The sequence below is a fragment of the Bos javanicus genome, chromosome 12 (genome assembly GCF_032452875.1).
Source record: "Bos javanicus breed banteng chromosome 12, ARS-OSU_banteng_1.0, whole genome shotgun sequence".
In the NCBI taxonomy this organism is placed as follows: Eukaryota; Metazoa; Chordata; class Mammalia; order Artiodactyla; family Bovidae; genus Bos; species Bos javanicus.
Window position 1 is genome coordinate 73,806,927 of NC_083879.1, and position 12,922 is coordinate 73,819,848.

At 39.6% G+C, this 12,922-nt stretch overlaps 1 protein-coding gene across 1 annotated transcript in view; it reads left to right on the plus strand.

Moving 5' to 3' along the window:
• The window catches only part of HS6ST3 (heparan sulfate 6-O-sulfotransferase 3), a 719,841-nt gene that overhangs the window by 40,438 nt on the left and 666,481 nt on the right, over positions 1-12,922 (plus strand). The gene's annotated exons all lie outside the window — the stretch shown is intronic.

Here is a 12,922-nt window from a genome sequence, read left to right on the forward strand (position 1 = left end):
CAGTTGTGTCCGACTCTTTGTGACCCCATGAATCGCAGCACGCCAGGCCTCCCTGTCCATCACCAACTCCTGGAGTTCACTCAGACTCACGTCCATTGAGTCAGTGATGCCATCCAGCCATCTCATCCTCTGTCGTCCCCTTCTCCTCCTGCCCCCAATCCCTCTCAAAAGCATCAGAGTCTTTTCCAATGAGTCAACTCTTCGCATGAGGTGGCCAAAGTACTGGAGTGTCAGCTTTAGCATCATTCCTTCCAAAGAAATCCCAGGGCTGATCTCCTTCAGAATGGACTGGTAGTTATGTATAGGACATTACATATTCATGAACACTTGGCTTATTTTTATTGGCTTCAGTCACTCTGTTTGGAGGAGCAGCTTGTCTTGGGGCTGCCCCCCAATTTTCCAGATGCTGGACTCCCTGAATCACCTTTCACTTACCACGCAACCTCTTGCTCAGATGAACTCATTCTTTTGTCCAGTACTCAAGCTCTCCCCAAACTCATCCCAACCCTGAAGAAGAACTCACAAGATCTCTTGTTACTCTATACTGATTACTGACTCTTGCTTTGTATGGGCTGCCCCAGTGGCTCAGTGGTAAAGAATCCACCTGCAATGCAGGACATGTGGGTTTTATCCCTGGGTTGGGAGGATCCCCTGGAGGATAGTATGGCAACCCACTCCAGTATTCTTGCCTGGAGAATCCCATAGACAGAGGAACCTGGTAGGTCACAGTCCATAGGGTCACAAATGTTGGACATGACTGATGTGACTTAGCATGAATGCACGCTTTATATGTTGTGATTTGTACTCATTACAATGGCACTGGCATGAGCAGAGGATCCTGTCAATGGGAAGTAATGTTTGTGCAACTTGTCATCCAAGATTTTTTTCCTTTTGGTCATACTCTAACCTTCACTCTTTCATTTTTAATAGTTAAAAAATATAAAGCATTCCTATGATTTGGCTATCATAAGAGATATATATGCTGGTAAACTCTTAATCATCAATATAATCCTTTCAGCTAGGGTTACTATTATTTTATTTCTATCATTGTCTCTATTTTGCAGATGTGGAATTTGAGGCACAAAGAGGAAACTTTCCTAAGATGACAAAGACAGGAAGTGGTGAAGCCAGGATTTGATCTCGGGAGCTTGTACATTTACCTCTTAATGCATTTTGCATTTGATCGTAATAGCCCAGAAACTTAGTTATATGTATTTGTTTCTTTCCAATTACATCTTTGATGATCATCTTCCAATGTTACAAGATAAAGACATATTCTTATAAATCTATGATTATAGTATGTTATATTTCTATTAACGTAATCTCATGATTATACTTTTGCAAACCCTGTAACCAAATACATCATATATATTTTCTGTTTAACCTAATTCTTTCCCCACTCACATTGCTGTATGAGAAGTTACACTGTAGCCTCTCAGTATAATACCCAGAGACCACTGAAAAGAAAGGCTCACAGATAAAAAAAAAAGATGACCCAATCACATGGTTTGTTAAATCAGTTTAAGATAAATAATGAGAATCAAGAGGAAAAAGGTGGGGTAAGTTCATGCATTCATGATAGTGTTCAGTTGGGGTGAAAGGAAAATCACAACCTGAATTCTAGGTTATACAGTGTTCATATATCTTACCTCTTCTTTGCTGAATCAGCCTCCAAACTGGTGCTGTGTTCATGAAGCTGAGACTGTGGTTTGAGAAAGGGGTTCTGACAGACAGATGGCAGGTGTCTGGGGGCACATACTTGCTCTGTCAAAGAGATGCAAGGGCAAGCATGCCTGCCAATAGCTTTGCTTGCCAATTAGCCTGCTGAACAGCTTTGGGTTTTGTCTGTGTTCTTTTGGGGAGAACACTTGTGGCGCCAAAATGGAAGCATGTTAGACAGATTAAGGATAACATAGTTGTCAGCCCAGAATGATGTGATGTTACCTTAAAACTTGGTCCTTCCGAACCTTCCAATCCAAAAGTAATAATCCTTGTTCTGCCATACATTCCATTTATTCTATTAATATCTCTAACATGTCTTACGGGTTACTAACTTACTATTTATATCATTATATACCTTGTCTCATAAGCTATTCATTATTTGTATTTAATGCATCCTCTAAGTTTTGCCTCTTCACTTATGCTATTAGCTTACTTATTTTCTGTGCATCACATTTCTCGAGTTCCATACATTCTGTTCATTTGGCTTGTCTTTTTTTTTAAAAATTGAGTCTTCTTAAATAATAGGGTGAACACATATTCTTCAAGTGCAATAGATTCCCTCTCTTCCCATCAGCTGGTAAGTAAAAAGTACTTAGACTGAACAGACTGAGCCTTAGACAAATGGTCTTGTAAATGAATGACATTTTTGGTAGAAATAGAAAAATTTTTAGACAAAGGGAATTGGAGCTGATGCTTAGGCTCTTCAGATTGGTTATTTTTTTTTGAACTGCTTTATGTCCACTCATGAAAACCTTCTGTCTCCCTTATTGAAAGCTATATGACTGTTAAAGAAAATTTTCAACTACTTTTTAATTATTTTTAAAGTTTTAATTGGAGGATAATTGTTTTACAATGCTGTGTTAGTTTCTGCTGTACACAGTGTGAATCAGCTATAAGTATACATATATCTCCTCCTTTTGAGCCTCCATCCTGCCCCTCCATCCCTCCCTTCTAGGTCATCATAAAGCATTGAGCTGAGCTCCCTAGTTTCCCACTAGCTATCTATTTTACACTAGTTTTTGTTGTTGAGGAAAAATATTCCTGGAAATCCAGCATTTAGTATAGCTAGTGAAAGTGGAAGTTGAATCTGACTCTTTGCGACCCCATGGACTATATGGTCCATGGAATGCTTCAGGCCAGAATACTGGAGTGGCTAGCCTTTCCCTTCTCCAGGGGCTCTTCCTAACCCAGGGATTGAACCCAGGTCTCCTGCATTGCAGGCAGATTCTTTACCAGCTGAACCACAAGGGACACTCAAGTATAAATAGAATATACATAAATTCTCTTTGCTTGAAGGAGTCTGGGATTATCAAATAGAGTTTATTACCAAAGGAGTTTTGGCATGATAGCTTTTGTGAAAAGGGCAAAGCCAAGGCTTTGATTACCTTTATATCTAGCTATCTGTTAATTTTCATGAGCAAAGGATGCAGATAAAAGATTTATATGATGGAAAATTCCTTTTGAAGCTTATTCCAGAGAAGCTGGTTTGAGAATTCAAAATAGTGTGGATAACAATCCTCTATTGTGCCTCCCTCATGGAAACATTATAGAAAAGGACCACCTGGTTGTTTTTGAAAATTAAAAATGCAGAGCTTATTGAAACGTTAGTTGTTGCATACCTGGGCTGATAAGGAGGTTTGGCCAATATCATAAGGTTAAGCCTGTTGAAGATTATGGACTTAAGCTCTCATATTTGTCATATAGGGACTGACTGATCCCAGATATTAAAAAGAAAAGAAAGTAAAACGTTCAGGAGCTTTCCTTAATAGTTTTTAGAAGTGGAGCTTATTGCTCTCTTGATGGCAATTTCTAGCCCATTGTTCCACTGAATTGCCAGGAACAGCGATTTTAGGTGTAAAGTTATTAACCATCTCAAGAGGGCTATCCTTTAGGACAAGGAGACCACTGGAGACTTGAATTGGAGAACTGGTTTCAGATATTAAAGGTCCCTGTGGGAAATATCATTCAGCCAAGCATCTTTGGCAGATGGACCCCACCAGTCTGCTGCCTAACTTTGGTACTTCCCATTTCTTATTTAGTTGAATACACGTGAAAACCATTCAAATCCCCCATAGCAATGTATACAAAATAAAGATAAGCAGTGTGATGGTAGAATTTTCAATTGCAGTCTTCATAAGAAATGCAGAATCACTTAATGTGGTCATTTGTTATTGACTCATTAAAATTACTAAAATGAAATAAATGAAGTTAAAGAGAGAAAATAAAGTAGAAATTGTTTTATTCCCATTTCAATAACGAAATGTGTAAGCAACCTTTACTTAAAAGGCCTATAAGCATCTAATGGCAGGGGTGACGGGTAATCCTTTGGTATGGTATTAGGGGTTACTCTGAATTTCTACTGTTGAGCCAGAGGCCCACAGGTGACTTGCTAGAAGCTTGTTGTTTTTCGCTAAGTCAGGTCCGACTCTTTGAAACCGCTTGGACTGCAGCACATCAGGCTCCTATATCCTCCACTATCTCCCAGAGTTTGCTCAAGTTCATATTCATTGAGTCAGTGATGCTATCTAACCATCTTATCCTCTGCAACCCCTTCTCCTTTTGCCTTCAGTCTTTCCCATCATCAGGGTCTTTTCCAATGAGTTGACTCTTTGTATCAGGTGGCCAAAGTATTGGAATTTCAATTTCAGCATCAGGCCTTCTGATGAATATTCAGGGTTGATTTCCTTTAGGGGGGACTGGTTTGATCTCCTTGCAGTCCAAGGGACTGTCAAGAGACCCATGGGTTACTGGATGGGGGCATAACCAGGTAAAGACACATTTTGCTGATCTAGTGAGTCACCTGTATTAAGAGCTAGTATAAATAAGCAGTTTCCTTTCCTAACTTTCCTTACTTCCATCTATTAAAGATTCTTCTTTTTGATGATAGGGTACAAATAAACAGTGGCAGGTAGGGTGCTGACAACAAGAAAAGTGTGCTGACAAGCAATACAACTCGTAGATCTAACATACAGAATGTTTTCAATGATACTCCACTTGTGAAAATAAACCGATAAATGTAGTGATATGCCAAACTCACAGAGGATAGTTCACCTTGTCACAGTCTGCCATGTGCAGAAAGGTAAGAGAAAAGATTTTAGAATAGGATAAATTGAAAAATAATTTTTAAGGCATGAAATTAACTATGGAGATGGCAGTTTTAAGTGAAATGTCTAGTGGCTATCAGGTCCACATCTTTTACTTATCTTAAATTTATTCTATTATGCTTTTTATAACTTTGTAAGTTATTTGAATCCCTCATAGCATAAGGTACAGTGTAGACAAAGATAAGCGATGTGATGGAATGATCTTCAATTGTAGTTTTTGTTATGTATACAGAATCATTTAATATGGCCATTTATAATTGACTATAAAGTTATACAAGTAACAGCATGTGATCAAGCTTCTGCTAGGCCATTTTGACCAATGGCCATGACTAATTCTAGTTCTGTAAATGCATATCCTTCCTTCCTGCCTCAACTCTCATAATTCCATTCCCACTGTACTTGCTTCTTGACTTCAAGTAGATCATTAATCTCTTAGCTTCTCTCCTTTTCCTCCATCTACCAATCATTCCCCTCTTGATTTCTATTCCTTTCTAACGTAGTAGGGATCATGTGTTCTATCATCCAAACTATTATTTCTTCACCAGCAACTTCAGCTGTGCTATCCTTATTCTTGGGCAAAAGGTATATGTAGACTTAGACTTAGTCAGCTCAGCAGAATCTGGAATCAAGATTGATGCTACAGTTTGTTTCTCTCCCCATGACCGTATTTGCTGAACCCTGATGGAGAAGACCACACAACTGTGTAGGCTGTTGCCATGACCTTAGGATTCTGGCTCAGCTGAACCTCAGTGTCACTAGTTCACCCATACTTGTCTCATTAATAACGAGCCCCAAGTCTTACCTCTCTCTTGAGGCTCCCCCTTTAACCTCTGTCTCTTACTGTCAACCCTTAGTATATGACATTGCGTCACTACTGCATCAAGAAAACTGGCCCATCAAGGTTATCCCCAATTCTTCCCTTGCCCAGTTATGTGTTTATAGCTAGTAGAGTTAAGGCAGTCTTAGATTCTATCTTATGAGGCACTAACAGTATGGTGACCCAGAATGTTTCAAAGACAGGGATTTTCTGAGTGTCCCGTAGCTGTCCTCTCACAGACAGTCTCTGACTTTGAGCAATGCTGGATCCTGTTGTACCCAGGGTTGTTGTTGTTCAGTCGCTCAGTCCTGTCTGACTCTTTAGACCCCATGGATTGCAGTACATCAGGCTCCTCTGTCCTCTGCTGTCTCCCAGAGTTTGCTCAAAGTCATGTCTATTGAGTCGGTAATGTCATCCAACCATCTCATCCTCTGCCACCTCCTTCTCCTTTTGCTTTCAGTCTTTCCCAGAATCTTTTCCAATGAATCAGCTATTCACAGCAGGTGGCCAAAGTATTAGAGCTTCAGCATCAGGCCTTCCAATGAATATTCAGGGTTGATTTCCTTTGGGATTAACTGGTTAGATCTCCTTGCTGTCCAAGGGACTCTCAAGTGTCTTATCCCGCACCCCAGTTTGAAAGCATCAATTTTTCCGTGCTCAGCTTTCTTTGTGGTCTAACTCTTGTATCCATACATGACTGCTTGGAAAAACCATAATTTTGACTATATGGACCTTTGTTGGCAAAGTGATGTCTTTGCATTTTAATACACTATCTAGGTTTTTCATAGTTAAAGTGCACCAGGAGATAACTAGATGGTTATTTCCTATAACCCAGAAGTCAGCTGAGGAGCTCCATTCTCCCTGGCTCCTTCTGGAAAGCTGAATGGTTTTGCTTCACGTGGTTGCAAAGCTCAGCTCCTTTCAAGCTCTCAGAGCTCCCACTTCCTTTTGTGAGTTTACTGGTGATTTGAGGGTTCAAGTAGGAATTACGTCTTGTGCCCTGCAGCCTTTCTTGTCTTCCAGTTCTCCACTTTCTCTGCTTCTCTCCCTTCTCTATATTCCCCTCATCCTGGTCCTTCTCTCTGCTAAGAGCTTTATACATTCCCTTCCTTGCTTGATGCAGGGAGCTTAATAATGATCATTTAAAAATCTGAGTGAGCTTGTGACTTTCCCTTCATCGTAAAAGATTTTTCAGATTTTTTTTTCTTGTCCTTTTCCTAAGAGGAATTCTGGAAATAACATTTTCTCTGTCTTGCTTTCTAAGATGTCTCCTTCAAAGCTGTTTCTTAAACATGACAACTGTGATGGGCTGTAGCCAATATTTTGAGTGGTTTCTTCTGGCCACGATTGTTTTGTTTCTGCAAGAAGTTCATTTTTCACTTCTCAAGAAGGATGCTCTGGCAGGCAAGCATGTGTCCAGATAATCTAATGACTAAATTACAGACTGTAGAAGCTGCAGCATAAAGTTTTGCTTTACATAACTGGAAGTTTTATTTGTTGAAACACATTCTATTTTGATTCTTGTGATTATATTACAGTAAAGTCATTGAAAGTCTCTGGGATCTATATCTTTGCTGCTGCTGCTAAGTCGCTTTAGTCGTGTCCGACTCTGTGCGACCCCACAGACGGCAGCCCACCAGGCTCCCCTGTCCCTGGGATTCTCCAGGCAAGAACACTAGAGTGGGTTGCCATTTCCTTCTCCAATGCATGAAAGTGAAAAGCGAAAGTGCAGTCGCTCAGCCGTGTTCAACTCCTAGCGACCCCATGGACTGCAGCTCACCAGACTCCTCCATCCATGGGACTTTCCAGGCCAGAGTACTGGAGTGGGGTGCCATTGCCTTCTCTGATATCTTTGCTAGTTTTTATGAAACCAAGAATGACTTGGGACCAAGCGTCAAAGTTAATTTTGGAGCATTTAGTTTTATCTTCAAAAAATTCATCTGGATTAATATTATAAGTGGTAGTAATAGTCATGTATACAGATATATCTGTTGTAGTATGTGTTACAGGTTAAACTGTATGTCCCCCAAATTCAGATATTGCAAATCTTAGCCCTCGGTTAGAACTCAGAATGTGACCTTATTTAGAGATATAATTTTTTTCCAAAGTGATAAGGGGTTTCTTTTATAAGTGAAAGTGTTAGTCACTCAGTGACTAACCCAGGGACGGAAGCCGGGTCTCCTATATTGCAGGCAGAGTCTGTACCACCTGAGCCACCAGGGAAGCCCGAGGCTTAATTAGTTGTTGACACTCAACAACCAGGTTGCTGTGCTGTGCTGTCCTTAGTCGCTCAGACTGTTTGTGACCTCATGGACTGTAGCCCAGCAGGCTCCTCTGTCCATGGGGATTGTCCAGGCAAGAATACTGGAATGGGTTGCCGTGCCCTTCTCCAGGGGAACTTCTAGCTCAGGGATGGAACTCAGGTGTCCCTCATTGCAGGTAGATTCTTTACCATCTGAGCCACCAGGGAAGGGGTTACCACATTCTAGTTGGGCAAGGTTTTAGGGTCTATGAAACACGGGATGAATATCATGGGGAGAAATAACTAACCAGTGTTTGTGAACTTGTCTTTCTTTGATTCGTTTTTCTTGAAGTCATGCCAGAAGCAAGCATATCCCCAAATCTGCATTCATTATTGGCCCTATTGGTTAAGCCTTGGGCTTTTCAGTGAGCTCTGTAGTATTGCATTAAAAACTGCTTATAAAAGGATTTACATTTAATGAATTTCTCTGCAGCTTTCTCTGAGCTCTTTATCCTATCCAATCTAGTCTGGAACTTCCTCCTTCAATTATCACTGCTCTCAGATTTTCAACCTTCTCCTCTCTAATGCCTTATTCCCTGTATTACTCAAAATGTTCAAGCTTTACCCAAACGCCTCCATAGAGCCCTGCAGTCCATCTCAACTGCCTGAATTTTTAATCATTTCTTCACCCTCCTCTTTTTACCCCCAAGCAGGGTATTTGAGAAGCAGATGATGTCAGAGCTTGGGTGAGAATGTGCCATGTGTGTTGTTTCTGATTTTTCTACGCTTCATCAGCTCAGTGACCTTGGCTTCCCAATTTAAACCATCTTGAAATCCTTTGCCAGAGACTGTTATGTCTTGGAGGGTGAAATCTATACAATCTGTTGCCTTTGCGCTGAAGTCAAAACACGTTCTTAAATGCGTCCAAGAGGAGCATGTATCTTTACTTTAGCAAAGAACTTCTATTTGCTTAAACTTACTGTTTATTTTCCTTAGCATTGTTTGTCTTAGTTTATTAGTCCACTTAATGCTTATCATATTTTCTATTTAAAAATTAAAAAACTCCCTAGTTTAACTTAAAAAGACTTCTATTTTGTTATTCTTTCATTTCTTTATCATATTAATTTTTTTGTTAATTTATTGTAGAAAGAACACTTATGAGATCTATGCTCTTAACAAATTTTAGGTGTGCAAAATATTATTGTGATAGCTTCCCTGGTGGTTCTGATGGTAAAGAGTCAGCCTGCAAAGTTACTGTAGGTACAATGTTTCACAGCAGATCTGAAGAGTTTATGCCTATTATTTGATTGAAACTACTGTTGTTTGGACTTCCCCAGTAGCTCAGTTGTTAAAGAATCCACCTGCAATACAGGAGAAGCTGGTTCGATCCGTGGGTCAGGAAGATCCCCTGGAGAAAGAAATGGCAACCCACTCCAGTATTCTTGCCTGGGAAATCCCATGTACTGAGGAGCCTGGTGGGCTGCGGTTCATGGGGTCACAAAAGAGTTGGACAGGACTTAGCAACTAAATAACAACAACAACCACATACCTGTTGATTAGTGACTCCACATTTCCCCTCCCCCTAGGCTCTGGAAACCACCATTCTGCTCTTTGATTCGATGAATGTGATGATTTTGGCTACCTCATGTAAATGGAGTCATGCAGGGTTTGTCTTCCTCTGATGGGCTTATTTTCACTTAGCATAATGTCCTTAAGGTTCATCCATATTGTCGCATATGGATGTGAAGTGAGAGTCACTCAGTTCTGTCCGACTCTTTGCGACCCCGTGGACTATAAAGTCCATGGAATTCTCCAGGCCAGAATACTGGAGTGCATAGGCTTTCCCTTCTCCAGGGGATCTTCCCAATCCAGGGATCGAACCCAGATCTCCTACATTGCAGGCAGATTCTTTACCAGCTGAGCCACCAGGCTGAACATTATTCCATTGTCCATATCAATTTACCATATGTCATATGTATATCCGGAGAAGGCAAAGGCACCCCACTCCAGTACTCTTACCTGGAAAATCCCATGGATGGAGGAGCCTAGTAAGCTGCAGTCCATGGGGTCGCTAAGAGTCGGACACGACTGAGCGACTTCACTTTCACTTTTCACTTTTATGCGTTGGAGAAGGAAATGGCAACCCACTCCAGTGTTCTTGCCTGGAGAATCCCAGAGATGGGGGAGCCTGGTGGACTGCCGTCTATGAGGTCGCACAGAGTCGGACACGACCGAAGCGACTTAGCAGCAGCAGCAGCAGCATATGTATATCATATGATATGTACATATATTTTGCTTTGAAAAAAATTTACTTTGTTTTAATTTAAATACCTTTTAATCTTTTTCTTAATTATTTCAGCTAGGACTTCCAGTACTATAAGGAGGTAACAAGAGTAAGAGTTGCATTTTTCCTGATTAAGAGAAAAACTTTTCAATGTTTCACCATTGAATATAATGTTAGCTGTGGACTTGTTGTATACACCTTTATTATGTTGAAGTACATTCCTTCTATACTTAGTTTGTTGAGAGCTTATCATATTAATTTTTAAAAAGTCAAAATCTCTTATCTTAGCATATTTACACTCTTAAATGTCTCAGCTTATGGCCTTATGTATCTTTAATATTTGAATTTCTTTTTCAAATTCTTTTAATATTCTCTATATAATTATTATTTTTCACTTGTCTCATATTCCCCCCACTTTTTTTAGTGTTGTAGTTTTTCATCTTCCTTTTATCTCTTTGATATTTTTACTTTTGCTCTTTTCCCTTGATTATTATTTTTTACTCATTTATATTTTATCAATATAATAGGTTTTCTCTTTATTTTGAGGTTTTGAGTTTATCTATTTTATAGATTTTAATTTTAGTAATTCCTTGCATTGCAATCCTCCAAATCCTTTCACATTATTGGTCTATTTGTTGGCTTCCTATTATAGTATTTTAATTTGTTTTATTATTATTTTTTAGAAATTACAGACACCTAAGCATTTGGTTGGGGGCAAAAATTCTAAGAAATTTTTTCTTATTAATCAGTGTTTGGATGTTTTTCTCCTGACTGTCCCTAATAGTTGCTCCTTTGGCTTTCTTGAAGGGAAGTGTTTCCCTTCAGTGTTGATACTCCAGGAAAAAGTAATATTATCATTGATAGCTGCAGAGTTGCATATGATAAATTTATTATCCAAAGGCAGTCATGATCCTCCTGATGAAGAGGCACATTTTATATTAAAATTAGTGAGCTTTTCTTTCCTTGAATCTCATATTGGCCTATTGTTTATTGAGGGGCTGGGTATTCTCACAACCATTTTATCTGACACAAGCATTGTTCAGCAGGGTGTCGTGTTGCTCAAAAAAGAGGTCAGTAGGGGAAAAGCACCTCCATAGCCTGGCTTTGCTGAGAAAACTTTCAAAAGCCCATTCTGGAAGGAGGCTTTCTGGTGAAACCACATTCATGCCCTCATGCTCCTGAAATCTGTTCTATGTCAGTCTGCTTTGTATGTTGAGTTTGACCTGCCAGCCCTCTTTGCAGGTTTATGGGAGTATCTTGGGTGTGTCTGCTTCTCACATTATGGATGTGAGCTGTGATAATCATGAAGAAGTTTCCTTTTCGTTTTTGAAAACATCAAATAGAAGTGTGGATGAGGGAACATAGAACTCCGCTGCCCTGTGTTCTGATTAGACCACATATGGAATCATTAAGTCTGATCTGGGACATACACTTTAAATAGAATAGTGAGGTGACTTAAAAATCATGCTGCATGAGGAATAGTTGAGGGAACTGTTTAGTTTAATTATAACAGGAACTTAAACGAGATTTGCCTACTCTTGGCAGATAGCCCTGGACTGACATGGAAGAGGGGGTTGCTAAATAGGGTGGAACTCCATGCAGTGGGTGAAATTTACAGGAAGCCAACCTCGGCTGTGTTTGTGGAAGAAAAGCAATTCGGATATGGAAACTGTTCAGCCATATACCATATTGTGATCAAAATGATCCACAACAGGCTTATTTGAGAGGGGAGTTGGAAGGTTCTGTGACTCTTTGGCCTTATGTTCATTTTTACCTGTGGCCTTAAATCAGATTGTAAATGATCGGATTAGCTTATTTCAAATAGGGTGTTTGACTTTTAAATAGGTTTGCTCATTTGATTTTAATTATTTTTTGTTAGTGAGGAGGCAGTCCTTTCTCATCAGCCTCATTGGGGAAGCCCTCCCAGATGACTGAGTGGTAAAGAATCTGCCTGCCAATGCAGGAGACGCAGAAAGAAACACAGGCTCCATCTCTGGGTCGGGAAGATCCCCTGGAGGAGGAAATGGAAACCCACTTCAGTATTTTTGCCTGGGAAATCCAAAGAGTTGAGAAGAATAGTGACTGAACATGCATGCGATGAGTTTTGACCATTGTATACAACCCTGTAGCCACTTCTTGAAAGTTCCTTCACATCCCTTTCTAATTGATTTCGTCTCCATCCTCACTCCCATAGATCCTACACTTTCTGACTTCTGTAGCTACAGTTTTGCCTCTTCTAGGGCTGCATATAAATAGAATCCTATAACCTTATCCATTTGTGTCTGGCTTTCTTCACTCACTGTAGTGTTTTGGAGGTTCATCATTCATGTTAATACAGGATCAGTAGTTTGTTCCTTTTTATTGTATTTCATTGTCGATTTGCTTCTCTGGAGATTTTATTTTTTTTGAAACCTAAAGGGACAATGTTGAACATTCCCAAAAGACTTTGCATTCTGTAGTTAAGCTTCTTCCTGACCTCATTACCTAGCATTGTCATATTTTTACTTCATTTTGCCTATTTTTATTGAAAAAAACAAATAAGATAGTTGTGTAATATAAATTGCGAATACAGTCTCCAGCTCAGAAAAAGTCTTCAATGAAAGTGAGCTCTAGTAATAGCAATTAGCAGTTTACCTAATTTTGTCCAAATAGTTTTTAGTCCTGAACTTTAATGGTATAGTAAATATGTTAGTAAAATGAGTTTCAGAAGAATTTAACAACATCTGTTGCAAATTGCACAGGAATTGAAATCT